The sequence below is a fragment of the Pongo pygmaeus genome, chromosome 2 (assembly GCF_028885625.2).
Source record: "Pongo pygmaeus isolate AG05252 chromosome 2, NHGRI_mPonPyg2-v2.0_pri, whole genome shotgun sequence".
Lineage (NCBI taxonomy): Eukaryota > Metazoa > Chordata > Mammalia > Primates > Hominidae > Pongo > Pongo pygmaeus.
Window position 1 is genome coordinate 186030266 of NC_085930.1, and position 10890 is coordinate 186041155.

Sequence of the window (10890 nt, forward strand, 5' to 3'; positions counted from 1 at the left end):
TTGAGTGTGTCTCTTCTCAATGAACCTTTGAGGCTTCTCAATGGAACTTTGAGGTCTCTATTTGTTTCTCTCAATCAATGCTTTTCTAGTTAAACAAGCCATAGTAAAGTCAATTGTGTGTACGAACTGTGGCTACTAACATGACTTAAAAATCTATAAAATAGCCTAGAGTTAAACAGAAAACCGTTCTTCCAGCCTTCATCTTTCTCCACTGCTGGATGCTTCCTGCCCTTGACCATCGGACTCCAGGGTCTTCAGCTTTTGGACTCTTAGACTTACACTACTGGCTTGCCAGGCAGGGGTTCTTAGGCCTTCGGCCACAGACTGAAGGCTGCACTGTCGGCTTCCCTACTTTTAAGGTTTTGGGACTCAGGCTGGCTTCCTTGCTCCCCAGCTTGCAGATGGCCTATTGTGGGACTTTACCTTGTGACCCTGTGAATCAATACTCCTTAATAAACTCCCTTTCATATATACATCTATTCTACTAGGCCTGCCCCTCTAGAGAACACTGACTAATACAACAATCATTGAATGAAATAACCTTTTAGCACTCTAAAAATTAAGTAGATTAAGAACTAAGCCTTATTTAACAAATGGTTTGCATATCTTCGTAAAAAAATATATATCTGTAAATTGGTCAAAAATGATGAACTTTGCTTTAGACACCAAGAAAATATGAACAATCCTAAAACTATAAGCAAACTATTCTCCCAAAGTATACTTGCAGTAGATTGGTTGTGGCCTTGATTGTATTTGTACAGAACATCAGTGTTCTAAATGGTGACTGAATTTCTGTCACCTCAAAAACATTACATAAGTTGTACTGAGCAGAAATGTCACAAAATTACCATTAAAAAAAGAAATTAAAAAATCACCTTAAGAAAATAGTGATTATACAAAACAGAAACAAATTAAATAAGAAAAAATTAACTTACTGTGAATGCTGGTTCTTGAGGGGACAAATGAGTTTAATAAGATGGTGAAAATTTAGAAATCATTGTTAAGCTTCTCAACAGAATATTAGAAAGCATGGTACTGATTCATTTTTATGTCAATTTGTTTTTCAGAAAATTATTACAACCATTTTCAAGGGATGAATGTGCCACTAATATTACACACACAGCTTTTCCGTTTTAATTAGTGATATTTTGAGGATTCATAAATACAATAGAAAAGGGAAGGCCAAAAGACATAAGGAAAGAAACCTTTTCTGAGATAACTATTCACTTTTTAAAAATGAAGATAGTTGTGTAAATGTGCAATAAAAGGTTATCTCAGCATGTCTGTGATGTTCAAACTCTATACATTCAACAGAAAGGAGTGGCCCTTAGTTGGTGCCTGGGAAATAAACCATAAGCACTTGGAATATCCTGCCTGATTAGATTCTTTGTATATATGAGGTCTTGGACCACACCAGACAATTTATGCTAATGATGCAATTTATGGAGCGTGCCTATTTTTGTTCCCTTGGAGTCCTGGGTCATGCTATAATAGTTTGGCCTCTGGGCAGGGTGTCATGGGCACCCTGAACACCAAGGCTCCAGTGAGCTTCCCCGGTAGGTCATACATCATACATGTCATCTCACATAGTCCCTCGGAAAATTAAGAGTTGCATATGACTCTGCTAGGAGAGAACAACAGGAAGTTTGAGGCTGGTTTCTGCTGGACTCTACCCTATGCATCTTTTCCACTTGCTAATTTTAATCTATCTCCTTTCCCTAAACCATGAGTATAAAATCATTCTAAGTTCTGTAAGAATTATCAAAACTGGAGGAATCCTAGAGACTCCCAAGACAGCAAATTTAAGAATATGGCACAAGGTAGAGGTAGTAAAAGGATATTACATGGAGTAGAGTTAATAGACGACAGATCACAAAGAAGAATAGCATTTTTTCACAGATGGAAAAGAAAATGATTTTGATAGTCACATGACCTCACCCATAGATTTCTGATTTATTACAAAGAGGATAACATGCATCTAAAAGGGAGAGCTCTGGTGGTCACTGTCCTGATCAAGGGATCGAGCTCAGAATCACTAGAGAGTAAGAATACAAGGACCTCCTGCGATGCAGTGAGAAGTGCCTAACAACATCTCCAAGGCATTCTTGCTGAAAATGTTTGACTCGCATCCAGTCAGGAAACAGACAAACATGTACCATGAGATGTTCTGCATGACAGCTTTATTGCACTTTTCAAAACATTCAGTGTCATGAAAAATAGAAGGAGATGATAAAGCTGTTCTGGTTTAGGAGAGACTAAAGAGACAATGTGAATGAAATAATGCATCTCCTTTGATTTCGGAGCTAAAACAACAATAATAATGATATAATGTAATATGACACAATATAACAAACTATTGTGGACATTTGGGGCATGATTGGGGCAATCTGAATACGAACAATATTGAATTAATGTTGATTTTCTTAGTTGTAGTGAATACCTCTGTTTGGAAAGATGCATGTCATGCTGAAGTATTTAGAGGTAAAATATGATGTCTGTAATTTATTTTCAATTGTTTAGCAAAAGAAAAATGTACGTAAATGGTATTACCAATGAAAGACAGGTTACTTGAGGCGAGTAGATTGAGTGTGATTTTCCCACAGATGAAGAGAGAAAGGTATGTAGATATTCACACAGTCTCAAAGTTTGGAGAGAGAGAAAAAGATTGTGAAACAGAATGAGAGAGAGAAAAAGTGGGTGTGACAATATGTTAACAGATAACGGGTTTGCTTTTCTTGTCCTTTCCATTTTCCTGTGGATGTAAAAATTTTCAAATGTTTATCTTTAAAATAGTTTTTTTCTCTTTAAAAAAAGAAGAAGAAGCAGAGGAAGAGGAAGACAAGGAAGAAGAAGAGAAGAAGAAGGAGGAGGAGGAGGAAGAGGGTGAGGAGGAGGGGGGAGGAGAGGGAGAAGGAGAAGAAAATAGGAGGTCATGCTGCTTTCTCATATGCATGCGTCAGATGATGAACCAATAGTTTGTGTGGCTGAGGTTGCTATTTTGTGTGTGTTGGGAAGTTGGTGTGTAGAATTAGGACACAAGTACATACACAAACAATATTCACACACACACACACACCCCTGTCATTTACATGTATTGAATTACATTTTTGCAATTCAATTATTTATAACATTAAGATTGGATTAAGTGTAGAAAAAATGTGGGAAGGGAAATTGCATTTTTTTCTTTTTTCTTTTTTGGAGACAGGGTCTTGCTCTGTCTACCAGGCTGGAGTGCAGTAGCACAATCTTGGCTCACTACCACCTCCACCTCTCGGGTTAAAGCAATTCTCCTGCCTTAGCCTCCCGAGTAGCTGGGATTACAGGTGCATGCCACCATGCCCGGCTAATTTTTGTATTTTTAGTAGAGATGGGGTTTCACCATGTTCGCCAGGCTGGTCTCGAACTCTTGACCTCAGTTGATCCACCCACCTCGGCCTCCCAAAGTGCTGGGATTACAGGCGTGAGCCACCGCACCCAGCCAGTATTCTTGCATGTAATTATAGTTGAGTGTCTCAAATGGAATAACAGTATAACATCATAAAGTCTTTTCCATTGTATACACCCATAGAAATGTAAAGTCTTGGAGCTAAGTGAAAGTTTGGAGATTTGTATCACTGGAGAATTAACACCCAAAGACCTCTCTCTTTGGGTAAAATATTTTGCTAGTAAATGTTCTGGGGTTGGAAATCAAGTAGATTTAAAGAAACAAGACAGCATAACCCCTGCTCTTAAGAAAGTCAAATTCTCATTGGAAAGCTCTGACACATTGTTTTTGTAAAGATTATTTCATTTCCACAAACATCTTTGAAATTATCCTATTGGAAGATTACCAAAATCCTAGAATAACCCAAACAAAACAGTTACTTTAAATCTCCCTTAGAAGACTAAATTATTGACATTTCAGTCCCAGTGCCCAAGTGTCTGATTAAAATGCTGCAGAGAAACACCGTGAGAAGTTGAAATGTTATTACCTTGAGAAGATCCCCACACTAGAAATGAGACAACTGAAAAGGGAGGAAACAATTCTGGGCTGGGAGTCTTCGGAACTTCGCCAGGTCCCATCTCTACAGTATGCTGTATGTGTCAAATGGGGAAAATCAGCCAGCATCCCTAAGCCTTAATTTTCACTATAAAGTGATGTCCATAATAATTCTGATGATTGTTATAAAAATAAAATAGCTTAAATACACCAAAGCCTTTGTAATCAATTCAGCATCCTGAGTATATTAGGTGAGGAGAGTTGAAGATTTTGAGAGTTGATTCCCAGTCACCTGCTCCTTGACCTCTACCTCTCCCTTTCTCATCGGTTCCTACTTCTCTTCACTCAAAGTAGAAGAGCTCATGCTAACATTCAAATAAGCAGCACTTCATCAAGGAAAGTTCTAGAGGTTGTAAGAGGAGACATGGACCTACTCTTCCACATCAAACATCACTTTTTTTAAAACAAAGTACAAACATATACCAAATTAAACTGCTTGAACTAGGAAATACTTTGTTCTGACAGGTTGTAAGGATCATCTTTTGCTGTTTACTTTTGGAAAAATCAAGAAAGTGTTTGAAGTGTTTCTTAAATTGATGAGGCATGTTCCTATACACTTTCTGGAAAAAAAAATGCACAATACACTTTTCTCCACATTAACTGATTATTTTATGAATGCTCAAATATTAAAGAGAAATGTGGCTCTCTATTTAAATAAATGCTCCTAAATCCAAGAATGATAACTAGATAAAAACTGTTTAAAAACCCTTCAGACTAGCTGAAAATCAAAGCCATTTGTGTGACATAAGAACATTTTAGGGGACAATCATTTTGTGATCCTCTCTGGGAGAATGTTAAATAAATTTGTGTACTTTTTCTCCAGTTTAAAAAAAAGAAAATTTTAGAAGTGTACTTTTGTTCCTCTGAATGAGTCAGGATTGTTATGATTGGAAAGGGTGTTGAATTTGTAAACAGTTCACTTGGGTTCGACCAAGGCTTGACAATTGATTCACTTGGCTTTAAACAAATCATTTGATTTTCAGGGCCCCAGTTTTCTCCAGGTAAATTAAATGCATGTAAAGTATTTTTTCAACTGTAGCATTTTATGAACATCATTATTTTAAACTTTGATTCTAACTCAAATTTCATTCACAATTTTGCATTTTCTAAAACTGGAAAATTGTGAGTTGGTCGTCCAATATAATTATTTGCCATCTACTTGATGGAAATGGATTTTAACTTCAGAATGAAATGCTTTTATTGCCTAACCCTTGACACAGAGTGCAGTAAAATTTCCCATCAGCGTGCCAATGAGCCAAGCACATACTGAGTTTATCCCTTAAAAATGCATTATTACTGAATACTAATTTTCGTCATTCAATAGAAAATATCACAAATTGAAATTATAAGTAAATGCCTTATTTCAAACTGCAAGGTAACTTCTGAAATGACTCCATTACTGATTTTTACTGACATTTTGCCAGGCTGTGACATAACTGCACTATTGTGAATTAATTTATCTTCTCTAAAACTGGTATGTCTCCCAATGCACCTGTCCCAATTACCATGACAATTTCCTTCTGCTTCAGCCTAATGATACAGCATTCATTGCTCTGCCCCTTCTCTCTTATCGGTGGACAACTTGAAAGGCTAAAAAAGCAAAGGACTAGATTCTATATCCAACCTCTCTGAGACTCTATTTCTTCTTTTCTAAAAGAGAGATTATTAATATAAATATGTTGTTCATATTAATTCAAATATATATCAGCTGTGTTATTACCTTCTAATACTTTAGCAAGCTATTCACTCAACATTGACTATCTAAAAAAAAACCCATTGAGTGTTTCTTTGTATTTCCCTTTTTTCAGCAATTTCTGCCCATGTCCTAAACAGCAAAACAGTCATCCAACACACAGAGTCATTTGTTAAATTCAATTTTACGAAAATATTTATAATCTCTACCATGTGGTCTAAATCCAAGCATTGTACTAAACTCTAGAGATGCAAAGATAAATAAGACACTACCTCTATTTTCACGATGTTTCTATTTAATGAGAGGATCATAGAATGAATAAAAATAACTAAAATTGTATATATGCACATATGTATATTATTTGTTTATTGTAAGTGCTACAGAGGCATATCCATACAAAATACTGTGGCAATGCCAAGGAGGGGGCAGTCACTAATTCTTGCTAGGGAGTTCCAAGGAAATTTTGCAAAGAAGGTAACATTTGAAGATTGGAGAAGTTACTGGAGCAGAGAAGGAAAAAGAGGAAACTTATGGAAGAAAAATCAACAGAAGTAAAACCAGAGGCCAGCAAGTGTGTAGAGAATGGGATAGAACAGATTAACCAGAGTGAATGACTGATGGGCAAGACACCAAGAGATGACCTGGATGTTGAATGGCAATACCAAGGCTCTTAAATGTCATCTTATAGAAAATACACAATGAACAAAGTTTTTAACCAGAGTTGCATGATCAAATGCCTGTTTGTTTTGAAATGCTAACTCTGCAGACAATATTATAGATGAACTGGAAGTGAATAAACTGGAGATGAGGTTTAAAGCAGGAAGAGTAGGGAGATATTCTCTTGGAGACAGATAGAGAGAGAGAAGATAGACTTCAGAGACATTTAAGATGTAGACCCCACAGCACATGACCAGATGAGAGTAGAAGTGAAAGTGAAGGAATTAGAAAGAGGGAAATGTCAAAACCAATTCCAAGGTATCTTGGGGAATAGGGGTAAAGGAGCAATGATGATGGGAGAAGAAATGTTGAGATCAACATCAGGCATATAGACTGTGAGGTGAGGTGTCTTCAACATAGCAAAGTGAAAAGTTTAGTTATTTGCTGGAAAAAATGCAAGTGAAGTCCAAGTAAGAGGTGTATGTTGGGAGATGTTATAAATCTGAGGCTCACTGGTGTCTAAGGAGCAGCAGAGGTCCTGAAGGTAGACGCAATAGCCTAGGAGAAGTTAGATGGGAAGAAAAGAAGAATGGCAGGGCCTGGGGAACACGTAGATGGAAGAGACAGAGAAGGAAGAGAAGAATGCAAAAGAGAATGAGAGCAGTGGTTGAAGATGTTGAGGTAGACCTATGAGTCGTCGTGTGAAACTGAGGAGAGCAGAGCAGACCACGACGTAAAAGAGCAGTGAAGGGCTGTTCCAGGAAGCAGTGGAGAAAATAATTATGGCTGATTATTCCATTGCCCAGTAATTTCCAGAAATACATACCAAAGGGAGAAGTGGAGTGCTGGATCCAGCCGATTGTAGGGTCTGTACTAACTCCTGGGATGCAGGCCTATCGACAAGGTCTAAGGTGAGTGTAATAGAGGACTACTCCAACCTAATCAGAGAGAGGGGTGGGGAAAGATCCTCTGAGGAAGTGATGATGTGGCTGAGATTTGATCAGGAAATGAAAGTTAGCTGAGTGAGAAGGAAATGAAACAACATTACAAAACAGGGATCACCAGGTGCAAATTCTCTAGGGCAGGAGGAATAAGGGCCTGAAAGGGGACAGCGAGGCGTGGGCTCCGAGCCTGAAGGAAGAGCAAACATATGAAGCTGGAGTGGTGTCAGGGAACCACACCATGGAGGACCCAGCAGCCAGTGGTAAGGAGAGGCCATTAAATGGTTTTAGATAGGGAAGGAGACAGAGTCAGATTTTAAATTTTGAAATGATCTAGTCAAGTGGTTTAGCAGGTAAGTGTAGGTGGCTCCACAAATATAAAAATATAATTTTTCAAAGATGACTAATCCTAAGAATGATTCATCTTAGGTTTCATGCTAAATGTGCTCCAGATTCACTCTTGCTCAATGAAAGATAGTATGAAGGATTATTCTCCACCCCTCTAGGGCAGGATAGATCCTTGCTTGGCAAAGAGCAATACCTGTTTGAGATGTGGATGTAAGTCACTGGAATTAGAATTGAAAATATTCTGAAGAACCAAGAACTTATGCCCCTGCTTCTTCAAAATATATACAAACTCCCAAGCTAAGTAAACTAAAACTGGTTACGGCCCTTCATAATCTGGCTCTGGCTACTTCAACTTCACTTCTTCCTCCTTTCCCTCTTCACCTTACACTGAAGCCATACTCCCACTTGGAGCTCCCTGCTCATGTTAGTCTCCCCAGTTTGTGGATCTTTGTCCCTGCCCTTTATTTCTAGCTGGGTGATGCTTATGTGTCCATCCTTCAGGTTACAGTTTAAAAAATGCTTCTTCCAGAATTCTTTCTGAATCCTCAACACTGACATAAACAAATGCCCTATGCTTCCTACATCCATGCACACATTGCTGGTCTCTGTAGGCATGCCGTGTCCCCTTCCAGATGTCATTCAACTGGCAGCTATGGGGAAGACAGAAAATTCTGTGGGTCGAGTACAGGTCTATATAGGAAAAGTGAAAATGATTGGAAGCCAGGGAGATCAGAAACAAGTCCAGGAGTGAAATCCACTACTCTGTAGCTCAGAGAAATGAAAAGAGATTATTCTGTGCTCATAACCCTCATCTACTTCTTTTAAAGTACTTAGAGGTAAGAGTAACACAGTGGGAGGTCACATCAAACCTCTTCCAATAGCCAACAAGAAGATTCACTAGAAATCTTATTCATTCCAACCAACTGATTTGCAAAATGGAAGTCCAGTTAATCATGTAACTGAATTTCTTAGGAGATTTAAGGGAGGGTGAAATAATTTACAAAGAAGAGAAAGGGATCTTTGGTTTTAGAAGTTTCAATGAGGATTGACTGAGGATAACAAAGACTGGAGGGAATAAAATATTGCCTCCCCTCTAATAGATAGAGTGGCATTTTGGGAATGGCACTGTGATTTCTTCCAACTCTTTGACGTTGATCTGGACTGTTTTTTTTTTTCTGTCACCCATCACGGCAACGTGACTGTTTTTGCTTTATTTGCATGCCATGTCACACAACCACACAAACTGAGAATCAACACTAACACTATTATCATTTTCAGCAAATCCATATAGCCATTTAAAGAAATTAGAACAGACGATGGGGGCAGACTCTATGACAATTCACAGTAATGTGACCAAGCAATTTATTGAGAAACAGGGACTGCCAGAGATACTGAAAAATCAGTCCCAGGACTTGGAGAATTTTACTAAACTTACAGACAAGTTCAAACTGCCAAACTCGCCAATGACTGAAATGTGAAGATCAGCGGTTGGTCCAAATGGTATCATTTTTGCCCTGCTCTGGAAATTAAGCAGCTCTGAGCTGATAAAGTCCATAATTTAACACGTAGGGCAAATTGCTAAAGCACTTAACCAGTGAGGTACTAATCTTCCTTTCCTATGTGAACTCGAACTGACTCCTGACAGCAAAATCAATTGAAGAGATTTACCCTAGGGATATCTTCTAAAAAGCAGTGTAATCAGGAGATAAGAGAATTGGATGGGTATTGCGTTATCACAGCCCTCCACCAACCGCGCCACCAGATGCCAAAGGCTTCCCACAGCCTTGAGCCTGGAGCTGCACTCCTCTCAAGCAAATCCCGCTGAACTCACGGTACTTGGAGGTCAAGAAACCTTTTCCCATATTGATTTAATCTTGTCACCTGAAACACTTGAGGTCAAGCAAATTCACCACACTGGTTCCCTGGGGCAGTTAAGGGATCATAGAAGAACAATCTCTGCTTTTTTGTGTGTTGCAGAATGCCTTGAGCTACCTGCTCAATGTATTTGATGGCTGAAAAATTTGCGTGGGTCATATGGCTTCTTAAAGTGAACTGTCTGCTTTGAACTCACAGGGGTTCTAGAAATCCAATGTATTAATCTTGCAAACTTTTTATTAGAAACAAATAACATTTGTTACTTAAAACAATGAAAAGATAGTCGCGGGCTCATTGCCACTTGTTATGTCTTGAGACCACACCCTGGCCCCCATGTCTAACCACACAACAGAGTATGCAGTGTGGTGTTACAGAAAAGGTAATATATGTAAACATGAATTGCTGCTCTACGCCTTGCCAGATATGTAAACTTGGCTCAGTACTCAACCTCCTACATTGTTCTCTTACCTGCATCTTATCTCATCTGCCTCCAAGAATTGTTATGGGGATTGAACGAGATAATATAAAGTACCTAGCATAGACCATGGTACAAAAAAGTATAAACACCATTTTCCTTTATTCTCCCATTAATATTAATGTTTGGTCTGAGTGTTGAATAAATTTAAGTTTCTTGTCTAGTATCAGAACATATTTAGAGTAATATCAGGAAAGGACACTCACCCCTAGAGCTGAAATTCCCATAATTCTCTCTGTACATATTCTTTAACCAACCCATTCATTACACAAATTCTCCCAAACCTTTGTCTTCAGCTTTGTCTTCTCACATGCCTACTCATCTCTACTTATGTTTGCCACTATTACTTCAAACCATTCCACAAGCCAAATGGATTTCAAAATGAATGTATTTGTGAGGGAACTTTAATGTAACTGTAAAGGTTATGATGTTTAAAGTTAAATTATGACTATACTGTAAGATTATACATATATAAAGACTATGGGTTTTCAGTGAAAGTTTATAGCTGGTCAGATGGAATAACTGAGAAAAGGAAGAAATGGAATACTCTTTGGGGTTTATTGAGGGTCTGTTACCAAACTCCTGCCAATTAAATGTCAAAGAACCTACCTATCAGGCCACAACCAGAACTTAGAAAGCTACAGGTAATCTGGATACTTGTGCCAAAAAAGGAGCTTTGAGTTTGAAAGAATAAGTAATATTCTAGGGAGACAGGATGGCAGTCAGAGGCCACCTGAATATGAATCAGGCAAAAGGCTAGGATGAAAAGAAGGTAGACAAGATCTCTATGAAGTTATAAGGCAAGATCTCTATTAAGCCCTTTGGGGTTAAAACGTACTTATCTGTGGATTGGATTACTGGA